The sequence below is a fragment of the Lynx canadensis genome, chromosome C1 (assembly GCF_007474595.2).
Source record: "Lynx canadensis isolate LIC74 chromosome C1, mLynCan4.pri.v2, whole genome shotgun sequence".
NCBI classification, from domain to species: Eukaryota; Metazoa; Chordata; class Mammalia; order Carnivora; family Felidae; genus Lynx; species Lynx canadensis.
Genome location: NC_044310.1, coordinates 4816607 through 4832441, shown reverse-complemented (window position 1 = coordinate 4832441; position 15835 = coordinate 4816607). Strand labels below are relative to the sequence as shown.

The following is a 15835-nucleotide window of genomic DNA, read 5'->3' as shown; positions in this document are numbered from 1 at the left end:
TATGACCCTCATGCTGATACTCACGTCATTCCCGTTGTGCAGATGCGGACAGGTTCCTACAGAGAGGGTAACTAACCTCTGAAAGGTCACACAGATCCATCAGAGATCATGCATCCTTCCAAGCTGACCTAGGCAGCTCCAAGGTTCTGGGCTCCAGGCTGAGGCAGGGTGAGCAGGGTAAACAGACGCTCTGAGCTCAGCTTCCTTGGGCCAAGCACCACCTCAGGAGCCCACCTGGACCTCCTTTCCACTCCTGCATGCCTGTTCCTATCCCTTCCCAATCTGAGGCCTCCCTGCCCCTGTGCCCCCAGCAAGGGGCTGCTTCCCTTCCCACAGGCTCGGTCCCAGGTGGAAGGAGAAGAAGGACCACGCTCCCCATGGAAGGTGCAGGTTCTCCCAGGACTGGGGTCCACATATCTGTCATGTGTTTCTCTTCCACCCCTTGTACTCCCAGCGACAGGACAGAATCTGCGGGGCTTGGAGCCCCATGCTGTAGCCAAATGAACAAACGACTCTTTCCCTTCTCCCAGCTTTCACATACTACTGCTCCCTCAGTTGTTTTGGGACAATCCCTTCCGCCCCAAGTCTCATCTCAAAAGCCACCGCCTCTGAGAATTTCCCCGATTCCCCGAGGGGGCCTGAGAGCGGCTTCTCCCCTGCCCTCCAGGTGCGCAAACCCTTATCCATTGCGGTTCTTGCTATAGGCATGTGTGCACCTCTTCTGGAAATGGGAGCTTCCTGCCTTGTTGGGAGGAACATGGCCTGTTCTTTGAACAGCCAGAAGGCCACGTCTTTCATTTCTGCATCCTTCAGCCAAACAAGCAAATGTCTGCTATATAAAGATCTGCGACTAAATGAATGAACAGAATTGTTACTGATACATGAGGTAATAGTAAAGCCATTCAGTAAGTGCTCTATAAATGGTATAAGCAACATTAATAGATACCATTTATGAAGCACTTATTGTGTGTCGGACATTATGCTAAAAACTTCACATGTGTTATATCATTTAATCCCTAAAGTGTGTGTACTGGGTTGAACAGCATCTCCCCCAAATTTACGTCCACCCTGAACTTCTAATGTGACCTTATTTGGAAATAGGGTACGTGTAGATGTAATTAGTTGAGGTCTCGTCAGTGCAGGGTGGGCCTAGAGTCCAATGACCAGTGTCATTAGAAGGCCATGTGAGGACACAGAGGAGGAGACAATGTAATGAGAGAAATACACAGGGAGAAGCCAAAGGCAGAGAGTAGAGTGATGTGTCTATAAGCCAACCTGGAAAAGGCAAGAAAGGGTCCTGAACTAGAACCTTCAAAGAGCATGGTCCTGTTGAACCTTGATTTGGACTTCTGGCCTCCGGAGCTGCAAGAGAATAAGTTTCTGTTGTTTTAAAACCCCCAGTTCATGGTAATTTGTTATGGCAGTCCTCGGAAATAAATACTACATCCTAAGGGGTAGAATGCCCACATCTGGCAGGGAAGGCATTCAAAGTTCAGAAAGGTTTTCCAAGTTTGCCCAGCTAGTAAGTGACAAACCAGGGTCAAAGCCAGATCTGGCCGCTCCCCAAGAACCACTCTGAACTGTTGAACTGATCTACACTGGCAGGAAGAAGTGAAAAGGCAACCGTCCTCCTCCTTGTTTTGTACGTCTCAAGTGCTTTACACAGAAAAGAAAAACAGACCCAAATTCTGCCTCCCCAACACACGGGCCCAGGCCAAACCCTACACTTCATACACAGAGAAATGTCTTGAACTGACAACAGTGATAATGTGTCTGTGGCTCCAAGCCCTGAATGTCCCCCTCTTGGGAAGCTCAGAGTCCTAAGGTGTGTGGGTAGACATCCGACATGAACCTCAGCCCCAGCGCTGCTCTGAAAGTCAACAGCTGACAATTGCTTTCCAGGAGAAGGAGCAATGAAATTGAACCTTCGAGCATGTTCTCATTCACTCTCTGGGCTTGCTGACACCCATCAGTGACCTGCAGGTCCAAAACCCCTTCAACATCCTCACCCCTGGCCTCTCTTTCTCTGAATCTAATCATACATCTTGTGGATGTCTCAGGGTTGTGTCTGCCCTTCAGCCAGAGAGTTTCAGGATGATTAAAACTTGGGGATTCTCTCTGAGACTTGGAAGGAGGGCAGGTTCCCTGGGGGTCAGAGGCTGTTACTATTAGATCTCAGATGTACAGCAAAGTACTTTAGGCTTTCTGCCTGAAGCTCAGCCACATAAATATAGAATTGGGGGCAGGGGACTTATATTCCAGAGGCAGAAATCTATAACTGTCAGAAACATGAAAGATTCATCAATGGCACATGGAATCAGTTGCCTAAATTGTGAAATCTAAGTCACAATTCCATTTGTTATATGATGATGTAACAGTACAGCTCTCTTCCTCTGCTTTCCTTTTCTCCCCCTATCACAGCCTACTAACACATTCATTTGAGAATTATTGGGATCCAATACTTAAAAGACACCGAGGTTCCATAATTAAAAGAAGCAACAAAGCCTCATCTGGAGATAGTGGTTGAGGACCACGGACAGCACCACAGACACACTTCTGCTGGGCACAGACCAGCTCCCCAGGACTCCATCCCTGTCTGGCAGTGGGAGCTACAGTTTTTGACCCAGGCAGGGTTGTGTACAAACAGCCCCAGAGATTGCTGTCCTCTCCAGAACTGGCACACAGGGAGCTGCTGTTGGGAAAACCTTCTGTTGAAGGATACACCTCCTGGTAGTGGAACAGCTACCACACCTGGGGGAAGGAAGATTCATGGGGCTCCCAGCTAAAGAATAGCACCAAGGGATACAAGTAGCTGGAAGGCTGACTTCAGGTCTCTGTAAGAACTTGCCAGGAACTGAGCTGTTCAGCCCTTGAGTGGATCTTCTCAATGGAATGGGCTTCCACTCACTGCAAACAACCACCTCTTGGGAAAAATGGGGTGGGCTGCTCGGCTTGCCCTGAGTGGGAGTTCAGATTCCTGACATCAAAAATGCCTTCATAACATGGAACTCTTTTTTTTTAATTTTTTTTATGTTTTTATTTTATTTTTGAAAGAGAGACAGAGTGTGAGAAGAAGAGTGGCAGAGAGAGAGAGGGAGACACAGAATCTGAAGCAGGCTCCAGGCTCTGAGTCATCAGCACAGAGCCCGACACGGGGCTCGAACTCACGAACCGCAAGATCATAACCTGAGCCAAAGTCAGACGCTTAATTGACTGAGCCCCCCAGGAGCTCCCAAAACATGGAATTCTTTAATTAAGTGGCCCTGTAGTGCCTCTGACAGCTCCTTCTGCCCTCACATGACCCTCTGCCCTGCTTTCTAACTGCCTACCCAAAGATGATGAATGGCTACAATGAACTGGCTCACCCTCCTAGCCTGTCCTCCTGCTTTTTCATATATTGTCTCCCACACACCCTTCTTCCCTAGTATATATCAAGTTAAATTTGTAAACACAATTTTAAGGACATCTAAGATTCTTGAAGGCAATCTGACAGTATGTATCAAAAATTGATACGTATTTTGATAATATGTATCAAAATAAACCTACCCAAGCTCTGGTTGTAATACAGTAGAGTAAATATGATGTCACTCACTCCTATTCTCGGAAATCACTCCCAAACACTCAAGAGAACAAGACAAATACAAACTCTAGGCTTGATAGCCAGAAAAATCTCTCTGCTCTTATACAACAGTGTCTGAAGAATGCAGTAAGATCTAACCAGGGTATGGGAAGATGCTCAAAGAGGATGTCTACACCTGAATATCAGGCAAAGCCTGCAGAGCATAGCTCATTACAGCAAAGAGCATATGTCCTGAGGCACAAAACCTACTAGTTTGTATTTGGAAATGGAAACAGGATTCATAGACAGATAGCACGGAACTGTCAGGACTCACAGGCTGGTCCAGAAAACTGAATGTGGGAGACTAGAACAAGAAAAATTTCAACTTTCATGGAAAAGATACATAAATGTTGGAATTACCTGACCAAGACTTAAAATCAATTATTATAAAAATATTCCAGGGGCACCTGGGGGGCTCAGTTGGTTAAGCATCCAACTTCAGCTCAGGTCACAAACTCACAGTTTATGAGTTCTAGCCCTGTGTCGGGCTCTATGCTGACAGCTCAGAGCCAGGAGCTTGCTTTGGATTCTGTGTCTCCCTCTCTCTTTATTTATCTCTCTATCTCAAAAATAAATAAAGGTTAGGGGCACCTGGGTGGCTCACTTGGTTAAGCATCCAACTTTGGCTCAGGTCATGATCTTGCAGTTCATGAGTTCGAGCCCTGCATCGGGCTCTGTGCTGACAGTTCAGAGCCTGGAGCCTGCTTTGGCTTCTGTGTGTGTGTGTCTCTCTCTCTGCCACTCCCTCCCTTACACTCTGTCATTCTCTCCCTCAAAATAAATAAATGTTAAAAAATTTTTTTAAATAATAATTTAAAAATAAATAAAGATTAAAAAAATTTTTAAATAAAAAGATATTCCAAGAAGTAAAGGTAAAACACTCTTTCAAAATGTAAACATAAAGAGTCTCAGAAAATAAATAGAGAATATAAAGAAGAACCAAGACATGACAAACCTAAATGCGTATGCACCTAACAAAAAAGCTTCAGAATACATGAAGCAAAACTCAAAAGAAATGAAGGGAAAAACACAAAAACCCACAACTCCATTAGAGGCTTTAATACTTTTCTCTCAGTAATAAAAGAATAAGTAGACATAAAATCAGCAAGGACATTCATCAAAACTGAATTACACCATGAACCAACCAAATCTAATTGATATTTATAGAACATTCCACTCACCAACAGCAGAATGCACTCTTTTTAAGTGTTCATGAAACATTCACAACAAAGATCTTATAATTTGTCATAAAACAAATCTTAAAATGTAAAAGAACTGAAATAATATGAAGTATGTTCCCTGAGGACAATGGACTTCAACCAGAAGTCAATAACAGAAAGATAATGGAAACATCTGCAAATACTTGGGAATTAAAAAGACAACTCTTTTAAATAACCTATAGGTGAATAAGAAAGTCTCAAGAAGGCTCATAATATAATATAAAATACATTAAACTACATAAACAATTAAAATATAGCATATTAAAACTTGTAGGATGCAGCTAAAGCAGTACTTAAAATTAAATTCATAGCATTAAATGCTTATAGTAGGAAAAAAAGAGAAAGGTCTCAAATCAGTAATGTAAGCCTCTACCTTAAGAAACCAGCAAAATGAGAGCAAATTAAGCCCAAAGTAGGCCAAAAGAAAAAGATAATAAATATAAGCATGAAAACAAGAGAGAAACTAAATGAAAGCAAAAGCTGGTTAACTGAAAAATAAATAAAAGAAAGGTCAATGATTAACAAAGAAAAAAGAAAAAAGACACAGGAATGAGAGAAGAGTTATCACTACAGACCCTACAGACATGAAAAAAGCAATAAACGAAACAACTAGCAACTCTGCATACATAAATTCAATAAGTTGGATGAAATGACCCAATTTCTTGAAAATTACAAACTACCAAAATTAACTCAAAAAGAAATAGGTAACCTGAATAGTTCTATAACCATCAAATAAATTGAACTTGTAATTTAAAACCTTCTGAAAAAATAATTCTGTAGGCCTAGATGGTTTCACTGGCAAATTCTACCAAATGTTAAAACAAAACAAAACAAAACAAAACAAACAAAAACAAACCAAAAAACAAAAACCTGATTCTTCACAATCTTTTCTAGAAAGCAGAAGAGAAAAGAACATTCTTCTGGATTCATTTTATGAGACCAGCATTACTTTGATACCAAAACCAGACAAAGATAGTATAACAAAAGAAAACTACAGATCAGTTTTCCTCTGGAATATGGATGCAAAAACCCTCAACAGAATATTATGAAATGAAATTCAGCAATATATAAGTCGAGTAATATACTATGACCCAATGGATGTTATTCTGGGAATGTAAAGCTGGTTCAATATCCATGAATCAATGTAATCCACCATATTAACAGTTTAAAGAAGCAAATCCATATGGTTATATCAATTGATGAAGAAAGAACATTTGAAAAAATTATTCATCCATTCATAAAAAAAGTCTCAGCCAAATAGGAATAGAAGGAAACTTCCTCTCCAAATGAAGGGCACTTGTAAACAAACAAACAAACAAACAAACCCACAACTAACATTATCCTTAATTTTGACAGACTGAAAGCTTTCCCTCTAAGACTGGTTTAGGTCAAGGACTCTCACAACTCTCAAAACTCCTATTCAGCATTATATGGAAGTCTTAGCCAATGCAATAAGACAAGAAAAAGAAATAAAAGTCATGTAAATTGGAAAAGAAGAAGTAAAATGGTCACTGTTTTCAGACATGATCGTCTATGTAGAAATTTCCAAGAAATCTACCCCCAAAATTAACACTCTTAGATCTCAGGTGAGCTTAGCAAGGTTACAAGTACAAGGTCAACACACACAAAAAATCAGTTGTATTCCTATATGCTAGCAATGAACCATTAGAAGCAAACAAACAAACAAGTTTAAATACCATTTACAATAGATCCCAAAATTTGAAATACTTAGGACTAAATCTGAGCATTTTTTTACGGGATCTGTGTACTGAAAACTACAAAATACTGGTGAAAGAAATCAAAGCAGACCTAAATAAATGGGGATATCTTTCACAGTCATGGATTAGAAGACTCAGCATAGTAAAGTTTTCTCCAAAGTGATATATAGATTTAATGCAATATCAGTCAATATCTAGCAGGAATTTTTGTAGGTATAGACAAGCTGATTCATAAATTCATATCAAAAGGCAAAGGAACTAAGATAGCCAAAATGATTCTGAAAAAGAAAACAAGTTGGAGAAATTTCATTATATAATTCAAAGACTTATTATAAACCATGTAATCAAGACACTGTAGTATTAGTGAAGTGATAGACATATAGATCAATGGACAGGATGTAAAGTCCAAAAATAGACCCTCAATGATTCAACAAAGGTGCAAAGGCAATTTAAAAAAGAAAGGATCATGTTTTTTTTCAACAAGTGGTGGTGTAACAATTGGGCATCCATATACACAAAAGGAAAAAGAAAAGAATCTTGACCTAAACCTTGAAAATAGATCATATATCTAAATGCAATTTAAAATATCATACAAGTTTTAGAAAGAAGTGGGAAAAGAATCATGACCTGGGGCTAAGAAGATTTCCTTGACATAACTCCAAAAGCAAGATCCTTTTTAAAAATTAATAAATTGGGGGCACCTGGGTGGCTCAGTCATTGGAGCATCCAACTTTGGCTCAGGTCATGATCTCACAGCTCATTGAGTTTGAGTCCTGTGTCAGGCTCTGTGCTGACAGCTCAGAGCCTGGAGCCTTCTTTGGATTCTGTCTCCATCTCTTTCTGCCCCCTCCCTGCTCTCATACTCTCTCTCTCTCTCAAATATAAATAAACATTACAAATTGATAAATTGGACTGCCTCAAAATTTTAAGGATTTTCATTCTGTGAAAGGCACCCTTAAGATAATGAAAAGCCAAGCTATAGACTGGGAAAAAATATTGGCAAATCACATTTACAACTCAATAGTAAAAAAAATTTTTAATGGAAAGAAAACCCTAGACACTTCACTTAAAGAGGATATAGGAATGGAAACTAAGCACATGAAAAGTTGTTAAACATCACTGTCCATTAAAGAAATGCAAATTAAAACCACAATGAAATGCCAGTCTACATCTATCAGAATAGTTCATCAAAAACATCAAAAAATAAAGTAAAAAAAAATAAGATTAATTAAATATTTACCATATGACACAATAATCCCACTCCTGAGTATTTACCATGGAGAAATAAAAACTCATGTTCACACCAAAACCTATACACAAATGTTTGTAGCAGCTCTATTCATAATCACCAAAAATGAGTTTATTCAGTGAACGAGTAGGTGAATGGTAGTATATCCACACAGTGGAATACTACTGAGCATAACAACTTGGATGAATCACAGAGGCATTCAGCTGAATGAAAGAAGCCAGTCTCAAAGGTTGCACACTGTATGATTCCATTTATAAGACACTGTGGAAAGAACAAAACCATGGGGATGGAGATCAGATCAGTGGCTGCCAGTTTCAGGGTGGGGTAAGAGTGTGACTACAATAAAAATACCAGCCAGGGCTTACTTTTAGGTCTGGGCACTTGTTCTAAAGTTCATTCGAAAAATGAACAAGCAAGAGTAGCTAAGAACTTTCTGGAAAAGAGGAGTAATAAAAGGAGACTCATTCCACGTGTACAGAAATGTATTCTCTATAAATACAATAACAAAGAGAGTGTGGCAATAGAGTGTGAGCAGACAAATCATGGAAACAGTATAGAATGGCCAAAAATAGATCAAAATACAATTGGGAATTTAGTATACAATAGAGAAGGTGCATGACAATCAATAGATAAAAAAAAAAAAGACAGATTAATTCAATAAATAGTTTGGAGGCATTTGAATAGCTATCTGAGGGAGGGGGAAAGTATAGACTGACTTTAATAAATTCCAGATCAGTCAAAGATTTAAATTAAGAACAGAATGAAACCATTCAAGTACTAGGATAAGGTGAGGTTTTGTATAATTTTGGAGGAAGAAAAGGCTTCTTTCACTATGCCGTACGTGTTGGAAACCGTAAAAGAAACAACTGTTAAATTGCACTACTTAAAACTTTTTTTGAACACATAGAAAAAAATTTTTAATCAAAAAACTTAGGAATTATTTATGATATATATTATGGAAGAAAGGCCAATTTCTGTAATACATAAAAAGCTTCTCCTAGCCAATAAGAAAAATACCAATAATCTAATACACTATTTTACAAATATGTGAATACGCAGTTCATAACAAAAAATGCTCAACTTCTTAACAGTATGATAAGTGCAAAGTCCAACCACAAGATAACTGTTCACACATGTAAGAGCCACACAAAACAGTATGATAACTTGATGTTTTGGCAAGGATGTGAGGAAACAGATATATAATGTTGGTTGGAATGTAATTTAATTCAGCATCTACCCATTAACAGAGTGTCGATTCCATTAACTTTGGTACATTCATTCTGTTGAATACCAACTCCCAACTCAAGCCCTTTCACTTGCTATCATAACAGGAAAGCTTCTCCCCCAGATTTCCCCGGGGCTCCCTGACCCTTCAGTTCTTGGCCCTCACGTCCCTTCCTCAATGGAGTCTTCTCCGACCTCCCAGTTTACAATTGTACCTGCTTCCCATGCCTTTTCTCTGTTTTATTTTTCTTAAATGATGCCCACTGCCATGTATTTTTTCATTATTAACTGCCCATCTCCCCTCTCTACAAGGTGTGTCAACAAGGGCGCCTGTGTCTTTGACACCTAGAAAAATGCTGGACACAGAGTAGCTGCTCAGTGGTACTTCTTACTAAGAATGAGGCAGCACTACATGTACTAACAGAAGCCGATATACACGTCACAGTGTTAAGTTTAAAAAGCAAGGTGCAATACATGTGTGAAGTATCCTGCATTTGCACAAAGGTAAAGAAAAGAAGTGTCCACCTCTAGAAGGATCAATGAGAAAACGGTAATATGGTGGCCTCTGGGGACAAGGGGTGGAGGAGGAGAGATGGGAGGTAGACTTACTTTTTACTGTATATCTTTTTCCACCTTTTGAATTATTTATCATGTATTATTCCCTCAAAGTTTGCATAGAGTTTAAAAATGCATAATTTTAAAAATACGAAAGCCCTTTAATCCGCAACACCAATCTAGAAATTTATCATAAGGCAATAAGCAGACAAGCATACAAAACCATGTTCAAGGATATTTCTAGAAGTATGGATAGGAAAACAGTCTAGAAACAACCTATTTAACAATAGAGTAGGTCCCCGCAATGGACTACCGTGCAGGTCATAAAAGGTATTTGTTTGTATTGATTTTTAAAAATTTGTATTGATTTAAATAAAGCTCAGAGTAGAGTGCTGGTTAAAAATGATACTTTTGGGGGAGCCTGGGTTGCTCAGTCAGTTGATTGGCTCTTGGTTTCCATTCTGGTCATGCTTTTGTGGTTCATGTGTTCAAGCCCCACGTTGGGCTCTGCACTGGCAGCATGGATCCCACTTGGGATTCTCTCTCTCCCTTTCTCTCTGCCCCCCTCTCTCTTTCTCTTTCAAAATAAATAAACTTTAAAAAATCTCTTTAAAAAATAAAATGAAAATAGAATAAAAATTATACTTTTGTATGTGTGTGCAAAAATGTGTGTGTGTTTGCACTGGATTTAGGGGAGAGTTTTACTGTTTGCATTTTTACAACAGATTGCTTTTGATATCAAAACAAAGATAATAAATACACTTCCGTGTTGGAGAACATACAATGCCTCATTCAAACCTTGCAATGCTGAAGGCCATGTTCTTTAACAAGGAAGAAAGTGCCCTTGCCATGATCTCAGCCACTAATTTTGGGCATCAGATAGCAAGAAATCAAGTAATAATAAAGGTGGTTATAATATTAACATTTGCTTAATTTGCACCAGGAACTGCTCTAAATAAATGCTTTTATGCGCAGTAACCTGTATGATGCCCCTAACAACACAAGAGGGAAACAGGGATATGTTCCACTCACAGGAGGAAACTGAGCCACGGACTTTGTTCAAAGTCATCCCAGTCTCCCAAGTCACCTGGGTAACCAGCCCTCTCTCTGGACCTCATTCACCCAGGACTGTCATTACTTGGTAATCTGTCCATCTCCCCGACAGATGATGCAGGTTTTCAAAGACCAATTCAAATGTGGATCTTGAGTCTGGCACAGTTCTGAAACACGGCAGACGCTACCGAACCTGTTTACCGAACCCACATTAACGTCAAACAAAGGAAAAGGCACCAAGCAGAGAAGCCCAACACCTGAGAGGTCTTCTCCACGGGGGCTCCCCTGGGGAGGAACGACCCTCCAGAGGGCCTCCCAGGGGGAGAAGCCCACTGTGGGCTCTACCCAGGGAACAGGTGATCACCCAACCCCTCGCAACTTGTGGCGTGTGCACACAGAATTACAGATCTCGAAACTGCAGATGTTATAGGTACACGTTACATGGCTCTCAGTACTGCATATTTATAATTTAGCGGTGTGTAAAAATTTATAAAGGCACCACTAGTGGTTGGTTAATGACAGTTACCGTGGCAGCCCGTATTTAGTATATTTTTCATGTCATAGGAACCTGGCCTGGAACGGAATGGCGCATGCATAAAGCAGGCGACACAAGAGGAGGAATGGGCCAGGGGCTTGGTGACTAGACTCACAAAGACTGTCCCCTCTGTTGTTTCTGAGAGCTGAGCTGCTCCAAAAAGGAGACGTGTGGGCATCTCTCAATGAGCCAGACACATTGAAGCCCACTGCCAGCCAGGCTTCAAAGAGAAAAGCTTTCTGACGGAGAATAATTAAGGCGAGAGACCCCCAAGAGGAAGCGGTTGATGCTATTGCTGTATTGACAAATGCATATTTTATCTTGGAAAAAGAAATCCCCTGCCTTTCCAAAAGTGAGTCCTAAAATAGCTGCCTTTCAAAGACCAGCGTCCTAATCAAGTTTTTATTCATCAGCGGCTGCAGATGAGCCAGAGCGGGTCCTGGAAGTTTACCCCCGAAGCCACGGCTCTGGTCTCACAACTCATCAATTCCGTGCGCTGGATGACAAGGGGCCGGGCCCAGGGGCCGGAATGCCTGCAGCCTGTTATGCAGCTAGAACAGCTCAGCTGCGGGTGGGGCTGGGAAGGCCGGGGCCTCGGTGCTGCGGGAGGTTGAGCTGGCTGGGCGCCATGGTGCTGGCTGCCCTTGCAAAAGGGACAGGAGAGAATGGTGGCCTTGCAGCAGGCATCCCAGGAGTACCCGTTGTCCCCGCCCCGCTCGCCAAGGACGACAAGCGAGCTTGTCCCATCCCGGCCACACTGTGAGCAAGAGACGTGCGGACTTGCGGGCAGATGTCATGAAATCTATCCACAGGCAAAGCTCTGCCAGGCTCCATTCAGGTCACCCAAGGGTCAGGCAGAGCCCAAAGTGCCACCTACAGGCTTAGAAGGATTCTCCCCAGACCTCATCTGGCCAACACCCTACGGTTACCAACAAGGGCTGAGAAACCATAAGACCCCCCTTGTGCTCCCCAAATGCAAAGTCAAGGAATTTGATAAACAGAGTCATCTATTTTCACTTAGTGCAACAATTAAAGCAGATCCATATTTTCCAACCATCGCCCTGAACAAGTCAAACCACACTACAAATCAAAAAAGAATAATTAAAACCTACACTTCTCGCAATACCACAGAGTAAAGCAATTACACGACGCTTCTAATGAGCAATTTATGTAATTTAAAAAGTCAGACCCATAATATGCAAAGAACACTTCAAATGAATTACGGCCTGGTGACGTGGTGCTCTTTGATCCTGGTGACTGGCCCTTGCCCACCGTGACTTCTCTGTCACCCTCTCCTCATATTTCTGGGCTCCTGGATAATAGCCATGGAAGATTTTCCGCATAAGCTCAGGCGGCGATTCGTATTTAGAAAGTGCATTTAATACCGACTTGCATAAAGCATGTTGGTAATTGCCGCAAACATCCAATGTGCGCGCTGTATCTCATCTATGATACGCAATTTGGAAGCTGTATTCTAGTAAGAGAACTTTATAACTTGCTGTCATGATAAATACAAGTTTATGGCATAATGGAATTAATATTTACTTTGAGTGCAACAAAGACTATTCAAATAAAGTTGCTCTGGAATCACTTTAAACCAGGAGAGCCTGAAAATGTCACCGACCGACATCGGGATTTGAATTCGCTTCCCCTATTGCCCACCAATTACTTACAATCTTTCCATTTTCTGGTTCGATCGATTTCTATACAATTTTCTAAACAATTACTGTAGTTAAAAACACTGGTGTTAGATGGGACGTAACTAAATGTGGAAGGTGTCTGGTGAGCTGGCTGCTTGAACAGGGATGGGGCAGGAGGGGAAGAAGAGAAGAGGAGGCGTAAGGTGACTCTGTGCCAGGGTCTGAGGGAGATGCTGGAGGGCTGAAGGCGGCCTTGGAAGAAAGAAAATGATGTTTTCTGGGTGAGCCCCTCTAATGCAGCTGTTTTCAGAAGGGCATTTGTGACTCATTGGACATTCAATCTGTTGCTTTAATGTGAAGGAAATGTTTTTTTTTTAAGAATGTTATCTCAAATCCGAATTACGCAGTGGCGGCTGGATTCTAAAATAAATATGCAGCAAGCAATTCTCTTCTTTTATTCTAATTAAAATTTATTTACGGTGCAGGGCTCAGTTATTCCGGATCTTAAGTGAATCAGAACAATGGTCAGGTTTACCATGAGGCTAACAGCGTTTAGGCGTTAGGACCCCTTGTGTTGTGTGGACCCCTTCTAAGATGCGGGCCTAATATTGTGTTCGTTATTTTGTGTTGTTTATTCCTATACAGGGGTCCCCCACAGTATCGGCTTCAGCCCATAAAGTTGGGATCTGCCCCTGATCAGAAATAAACTTAGATTTCAAAGCAAAACAAAACAAACCCAGAAGAGGAGCTGGAAATCCTGCCCCACCGTGGGGCAGTGACCTCTTGAGGTCCCAGGCCTCTCTAGGGACGTGGCCCTGGGGCCGCTGCTGCCTGAAGGTGACTGGAGAGGAGACGGGGACGGAGGACTTTATCTGAAGGTTCCAGGAGAATGAGACACAATGGCCAGCTCAGGGTGAGGTCGGAAGCTCTCTGAGTCATGCGGCAGCAGGAGGCAAATTGCCCAGACTGGAAACAAGTGGGAGAATTCCAGAGAAACTGTGGATTTGTGGGTGGGCCAGACACCCCCCACCGCCCCCAGCCCTGTCGAGTCACACGCAGGGTGCTCACGAGGGGAGAGATTGCTGACGACGCTGTTGCAGAAACAAAACTGAAGCTCTTGACCAGGAACCAAAATGATTTTAATAATATTTCTAGATTCACGAAGTGCCTTTAATATAAAGAGATCAAGTCACTGCTTCATATGCTTGAACCTTGAAGAACAGTTGTACTACTCGTCTTCCCGATGACCAATCTGCAACACAGAAGGCGCCAGGCCAGGTCTCTGCACCTCCTGCTTATATTTTAAATCAGAATTTTCAGATATTCTGAAGAGGAGGAACCAGGCCCAGAAAGGGGAAGGCACTTGCTAAAGGTCACACAGCAAGTCAGTGGAGAGGCAAGGTGCAAACTCAAGACATCCGACCCTATTATATTAGCCCCATTCATTAAAGCCCGTGACCTCCTTGCATCCAGAAACCCTGAGCCTGATTAGCAATGCAGGAGAGGGCAAGGGAGGCCAAAAGGCCGATTGCTTACGAGTGCTCAGTCCTGAACATTTTGGTGGCCACCATCTCTCGGAAATGGTTCTTCAGTGCATTTCCAAAGCCTTGGGTTGGGAATTTAGAGGCTCCAGAACCTAGCACAATGCCTGGCATATCTTAGGTGCTTAATAAAATTTGCTGCATAAACAATTTAGTAAATACGTTATAGAGTGAATTAGATAAATACACAAATAATCCCCGAGACAGAAGTGAAACAATAGACTTTGGTAACCCAGGGCAATTAAGGCATAAAACTATAGAATTTCCCCTCTAGCACGTGACAGGAGTTCCAAGCCTGCAGATGGGGGAATGTACCTATGTGAACAGACTCCCAGGAGAGAGGGCCAGATACATCAGGTCAGAGAGAGCTCAGGGCCCCATTTCAATTCACCGTCAGAGAAAAGATAATCACTGTCCCTTCAAGCAGAAAATACATTCCTGGGGACCCCAGGGGTTGGGCAGAACCTGTCAGTGGCTTTTCTAGAGCAGAAAAGAATCTTTGATGGAAGGAAGAAGGGAGTTGTCCCACACCCGGATACCCTGAGGGGACCATGCATCTCTGGGGAAGGTTGAAGAGGAATTCAGCCCCCACTGCTACCCCCCGGCCCCCCTGCCATGTTTCCCGTAGTCCTTGGCCCTGCACCCGTCCCCCAGGAAGCCCACCCCAATACTCAGTCCTATGGCTCTCTGTCCAAGAATGTCCTATTGAGCATTCCCAGGGAACCCTTCCCTGGGAGTTCCCTACAGACACCAGCCCTACAAGCGTAACTGCAGTCTTTGCAATGGTCTTTGTTCATTTCAGATGACAGATTGTTTCACTTGATTTTATTTCATCCAAAAGAACTGTTCCATATCACATAAAACATAAAACTGTCACCAATAAGGGTGATGGTCTGGTGCTGGGAATAGAAAGAAACTATAAACTTTCTATCGGAGTCTTGGCTTCCAACCACAAAGAAGGGACTAGCCCTGGCCCTGCCCTCCTGCTACAAACAGCCATAAAACTAGACAAAAATATCTGAGGCTACTCTTTTTGGGCACTGGACAACAGGCAGTTCAGGGCTGTGATCCTGTGGAAAAAAACGCCACAGGATGAGCCCTATGTCTGCCTGGCTTTCTGGACCATTGGACAGGAAGGTGGGGTCCAAGCTGGACACGGCTGCCTCCCTGGCTGGAGAAGGCAAAAACCAGAGAACAGCCAGAATGTGCAGGTCTGGATTCCTGAGAGAAGGGAGATGTGCAGAAGGCAGGCCTCAGAACTCTGCTTGGGGGTTCCCTGGAAGTACTGGGTTAAAAGGCAAGACTCCATGGCTGCTGTGGTGGGGACAGCTACTCAGAGACACTGGAGGTCATACAGGGCTGGGGGACCTCTGAGATCTGGCCCGGCCAGAGGGGAGAAGCCTTGCCGAGTGCCTGGTGCATTCATTTAAGACTCTAGAGAGTCCAGGTGTTAAGAGTAATAACCATGCCCTTGAGTAAGG

The 15835-nt window shown here is 42.4% G+C and overlaps 1 protein-coding gene across 7 annotated transcripts in view; it reads right to left on the bottom strand.

The window, feature by feature from the left end:
* Window positions 1-15835, bottom strand: part of LOC115522343 (calmodulin-binding transcription activator 1) — a 563939-nt gene that overhangs the window by 367273 nt on the left and 180831 nt on the right. The gene's annotated exons all lie outside the window — the stretch shown is intronic.